This window comes from Solanum tuberosum, unplaced genomic scaffold, assembly GCF_000226075.1.
Source record: "Solanum tuberosum cultivar DM 1-3 516 R44 unplaced genomic scaffold, SolTub_3.0 scf00337, whole genome shotgun sequence".
NCBI lineage: Eukaryota > Viridiplantae > Streptophyta > Magnoliopsida > Solanales > Solanaceae > Solanum > Solanum tuberosum.
Window position 1 is genome coordinate 89,348 of NW_006239266.1, and position 5,386 is coordinate 94,733.

At 32.1% G+C, this 5,386-nt stretch overlaps 1 long non-coding RNA gene across 1 annotated transcript; it reads right to left on the reverse strand.

The window, feature by feature from the left end:
- Positions 1 to 780: 780 nt before the first annotated feature.
- On the reverse strand, positions 781 to 3,047 carry LOC102588844 (uncharacterized). Its single transcript, XR_368394.2, has 2 exons — positions 1,221 to 3,047; positions 781 to 1,136 (listed from the first exon to the last, which is right to left on the reverse strand). It is a non-coding gene; the product is annotated as an uncharacterized lncRNA (long non-coding RNA).
- Positions 3,048 to 5,386: the final 2,339 nt, after the last annotated feature.

A 5,386-nucleotide genomic window follows, 5' to 3' on the forward strand; every position in this document is an offset into this window, starting at 1 on the left:
TTACAAGATCGGAATACGTCATCTTCAAGATATTAAGTAATGGTTTCATCAGGGGGAGTAAATATGCGCTAGATTTTATCGGCAGCTGAGTTACAAGATCGGCAGCGCAGCACTCTTTTTCCCTTAACCAGAATTTATCTCACTGGATTTTCCTGGTAAAGATTTTTAATGAGGCATCAAATAAAGCGTATTACTATACTTTTTCTTTCACTAATTTTTTTCTTTTACATGGACATCCAAGGGGGAGTGTTGTAAAATGGATGTCCACACAATATACTTTGTGTCCAAATAAACTTTGTGGCCAAGTAACTTTGTGGCCAAGTAACGTTGTGCCCAAGCAAACTTTGTCACCAAGTTTCTTTGTGCCCAAATTTTACAACCTCTATATATATATCTCCTCTTGTAATATGAAATAACAACAAGAAGTAAAAACATTCGATAATAAAGGAAAGTTACTACTATTATTATTTTGTTTTTCTCTATCTCTACTCTTCTTAATTTCAATTTATTATCTTCATTTTATAACAATGATATATTTATTAAGAAAGGGTCTTTTTTTTTAATCAAACTATTAGCAAATAGGGGTATTTTTAGATCAAACTATTAATGAAACACATTTTTGTTCAATTTCACATAGTTTAAGTGCATTTATCTTTTAACCTATTTCGTTTCTACTATTGTTTGGTTAGGGAGAGTGAAAAAAGAGAAGTTTGAAAGCATTTCACATTCACTATTCCTCCCCTACCCCCCTCACACACACACACAACAACACAAAATAAATTGATACTACTTGTTTTGGAAATTTCCTTCAAATAGACAATTTGCGTTGAGAAGCTCCTTACAGACACTACTAAATTGGAATATTGCATAAATGTATAGCATAATCATTACTAGATAAGCTCTAACACCAGTAACATTATACTTTTCTAATCAGATGTTGCATTTTCACAAGCACCCTTCATTGCCAATAATGCAGCTCCATAGGCAGCTTCAGTCTGGTCTGCCTTGCACACAGGCAAACCGAGTACCCTCTCCCGTATCTTTATCCATTTTTGGTTTTTAGAACCTCCTCCAGAAGTGATCACTTCTTCAACAGGGGTGGCCCCTAGATCCTTCAGTAACTTGTATCCCTTTGCCTAAATGTCATAATGTCAGTATTAGCAAGTCCTAAATAGAAGCAAGATGTTAGTTAGATTAGGAGGAACATGCCACCAAACTACCTCAATGCGAGCAATTGATTCAAGAATACCATGCAAATATTCAACATCACTTTCTGGACGTGGATGTAACCTGTATGTAAACGGTAAGTGAGTAATGAATTGTGTCGAAGATGAACATTAGAAAGCACATAGATTGGTTATTATGGCAAATAGTTTACTTTTACTTTCTAACAACAACTAATAATCAGAAAAGTGAAGGGGTGCGCATTATGATCTACAAAGATTGGGAATTCGTATTTTCCAAACATTGCAGGTAATAAATCTATCTTCACCATAAGGACATGACTCTAAAGTCCCCCTGCACAAACAACTCCAAACTTCTTTCGCTTGCTGCATATTTCAATACTCTACGCAACAACATACATATGGAGAATTTCAAAAATCCGTGGAATCTACCACAACAAGACACCATGAAATGCGGAGAATCTATTGTACAGTATCTGTTCTTGAAAACAGAATGAGCAGAACTCTAAGACAGCAATAAATTATTTTGGGTTCTAGTGTTTTAAAGGTCTCATATGATGAAATAAACCATCTCTAGTTTATACACAATTTGTATGCTTTGGCCTTTGCATAAAAAGGCAAATCATCTTGCTGCAACTTGTATTGACTAAAAAGTCACAGCATATACGATTATCGTCCCTATTACTTCAGTCATCAAGTAAATGAACGTTGAGCACCTTCTTAAGACTCATGACCACTATTCACAGAGTTGGATTATACTATATTAACAGAAAACAGAACACCAGATAGCACCTATGATATCATCAAATACTTTAACTCTACTTGTATTGAGTAGAATCCTTTAAAGTTAATGTGAGGTTTATAGATTGTTAGCAACTTATTTACATCCTCTAAAATCAGCTAAAAGTGTGTCTCACAGACTTAATTTTGTACAACTCACTAATGGATAAAAAAACAGCTTTGAAATTTATACTGATTATTGTTTTTGTGAGAAAATGTGAAATGAACCAGCCTGTCACTAACAGTTCACATAACAGCAGCCCGATAGGAATCCAGAGAGAATTCCCGCCTTTGATCTTAAGAATCAAAGAAGAAACCATTCCATATAACAAAAATCAATAGGGTTGGTTGGCATTTGTAAATCCAACCATGGATGTTGATGAAAGAGCGAAAAAGATAAAGTGACTGACATGATTGATGAGACTCGTCGTGGATTGATGATAAGTTGGAGGTTTGGAGACAGAATTTGGAGTCTAAAGGGTTTAGGGTGAGAAGGACTAAGAAATAGAACTTAGACTGAAAGTTCAACGACGCTACCCATAAGGTAGATGTGAAAGTGAGGATTGTTACACAGGTCAACTCCAAGAGAGGAAGTTTAAAGTATCTTGGGTCAATAATCTAAAAAAATTGGGAGATTGATGATGAAGTTACACACCGTATTGGAGCAAAGTCGATGAAATAAAGGCTCGCAAAGTGTCTTGTGTGATAAGAATGTGCAAGACTTAAAAGGTAAGTATTATAAAGTGATTGTCAGACCAGCTAAGTTGTATGAGGCGAACTGTTGGCCTATCAAGGACTCTAGACTCGCACGTCTAAAAGATGAAAGTTGTGGAAATCTAAGTTGCTTGGACTCAGGTTCGGGTGTCTGATACGGGTGCGTATCTAGAGGTCGGATCCTCTATGATCTAAATTTAAAATTCGGGAATACAGATCCATGCATATGGATACGGGTGTGGGGATTCGGCTAAAAACAATTCAAATATCTACAATAGAGTTATAAAACCTAAATTATGAGATATTATGGAAAACTTGAGAAGAAATATTGATCAAGAGGAAAATTTTGAAAAGAGATAAAAGGAAAAGGAGTATCAATAGAAATTTATATATACAAGGAATTCCATTTTCTTCAATTTCACCTTAGCTTTTGTTTAGATTACAGAAACCATTGGATCTGTCTAGAATTCCTCCCTTGAATTTGGTCAATTGTAATATGAAAGAATACGAAGAAGTGAAAAACATACAATAATAAAGAAAAGTTACTACTACTACTACTTAGGGTCTTTCTATCTCTACTCTTCTTAATTTTAATTTCCTATCTTCATTTTATAACATGAGAGAATTTTATTTTATTTTTTAAGGAAAGGATGATTGAGTGCATAATGATAAATAGTATAATAAATGATTTGATTTGAATCATCCTGATTTAGGTGTTAACACACAAAAAAAATGACACGATTAATATTGTAAATGAATGATTCTAAAACATGTATGATTATAGTTTTTTTGATGGGTCGATATTGATGAAAAACTCTTAGAGTTAGGGGGATGAAGCCTGGTACGAAATCACTCATTAAATTGATTGATCAATCCTACCTGTGGTAGATCCAAAATTTAGACGCTACTCGTAGGTACTAGCTAAAATATATTTTGTACTTGATTTTCGTATATATATAGGGTTCAATGACCATGAAACCCATGATTGGATCCGCTACTGACTTGTCAATAGAATGATTTCGAACCAGACATCATTCTCCTCAACAAAATCTTGGTGTTTCGCTAATATTTTACTTTGGAGTAGAGGAAGAAGAAGAAGTATGAATGTATAATATTGAAGTTGAGAATGAGAAAGAGAGAATTTCTTGATATTAGTTAGTATTGTAAATCAAGGGTAAATATATCCACAAGATATACAAAATTATAGACAAAAAACATGTATGATTCTAGTGTTTAAATGTCACGATATTGATGAAAAACTCGTAGAGTTGAGGGGAATGAAGCCTGGTCCCGAAATCACTCACCAGATTGATTAATCAAACGATTTAATCTGTGACGTTCAGAAATTAGACATTTTAAAATCTAAAACATATATTGTACTTATTTTTCGTACATATATAAGGTTTAACAACCTTGAACCCTGTGACTAGATTCGCCACTACCTTTTCTATTGAATGATTTCGAACCAGACAACATTCTCCTCAACAAATCTTGATTTTTCCCTAATATTTCACTTTGGGGTAAAGAAGAAAAGGAAGAAGAAAGAAGTAGGAGTAGTAGTAACTAGTAAGGATGCATGACATATATATAGGGCCCTTAGTTATAACTTATACGTGACAAATGACTATTTTGCTCTTTTAATTTTCTAGCTAATAATACTTTTGTAGTTCTTTTCTATTTTTAAGAATTCATTTAAATTTTGAACGGTAAGAAAAAAATACTTTTTTGTGTAATTTTAATTGAGGTAAGATTTGGGTTAGGGAAAGTTATTACTATTTGCATCTACGAATTCGAGTAACAAGATTTTCTCTATATCCAAGATCAAGACTCGAACCCGAGACCTTTAATTGAGGGTGAAGCAGTCCCACCACCGCGCTACAACTCACAGAGGAAACTGATTAGTTTGAGCTCATAAAGCTTGCATCTATGATTTTGTTCAAAGTGATGTAAATGCCATTTGTAATATTTTAAAAAGGGAATATTATTACAATTGATAGCTACCTAATAAAATCCCTTAATTACCCAAAAAAAAAATAATGAAGATATACACCTAATAATAGAATATATAAATTCCTTTAAGAAAGAAAAAAAGGTGTCAATCTGAGGTCGTAGGTGCATTTGTAAGCTTTTTTATATTCCAAGGAATTGTTACATTAAAAAAAAGAATATTTTCATGGAATATTGAATTATTTGCTGTATAATAATTTACATATATATATATATATATACTAAACATCGGAGCCCGTGCTAGCACGGGCCCAATATGTATCATTTTTTGTTTCAATTTATGTGACAAAGACAAAATTAAAGAGTTAATTAAACTTTAATATTAATTTAAAATAGTTTAAATTTTTAATTATTGTTAACTATGGTAAAAAAAATTTATGTCTTTTAACATTCTAAATTGCTAATTATTGTTGTATGATTTGTAATATCTTTTACGCAATTTTCAAATAATAAAGGTTATTTCTTCTTTCTCAATTTATGTGGTACTAATAAAATTTCGAGATTCAGTCAATTTTTTTTGTCTTTAAAATATTCTATTGTTAATTACTGTAAATTATTGTACTTTGTAAGTAATTTTCAAATAATATATATTATTTCATTTGTCCAATTTATGTGTCACCGATAAAATTTGAAGAGTTAATCAGATCTTTTACATATTTTTATATCTTTTGAATATTTAAGTAAATAATTATTGTGATTTA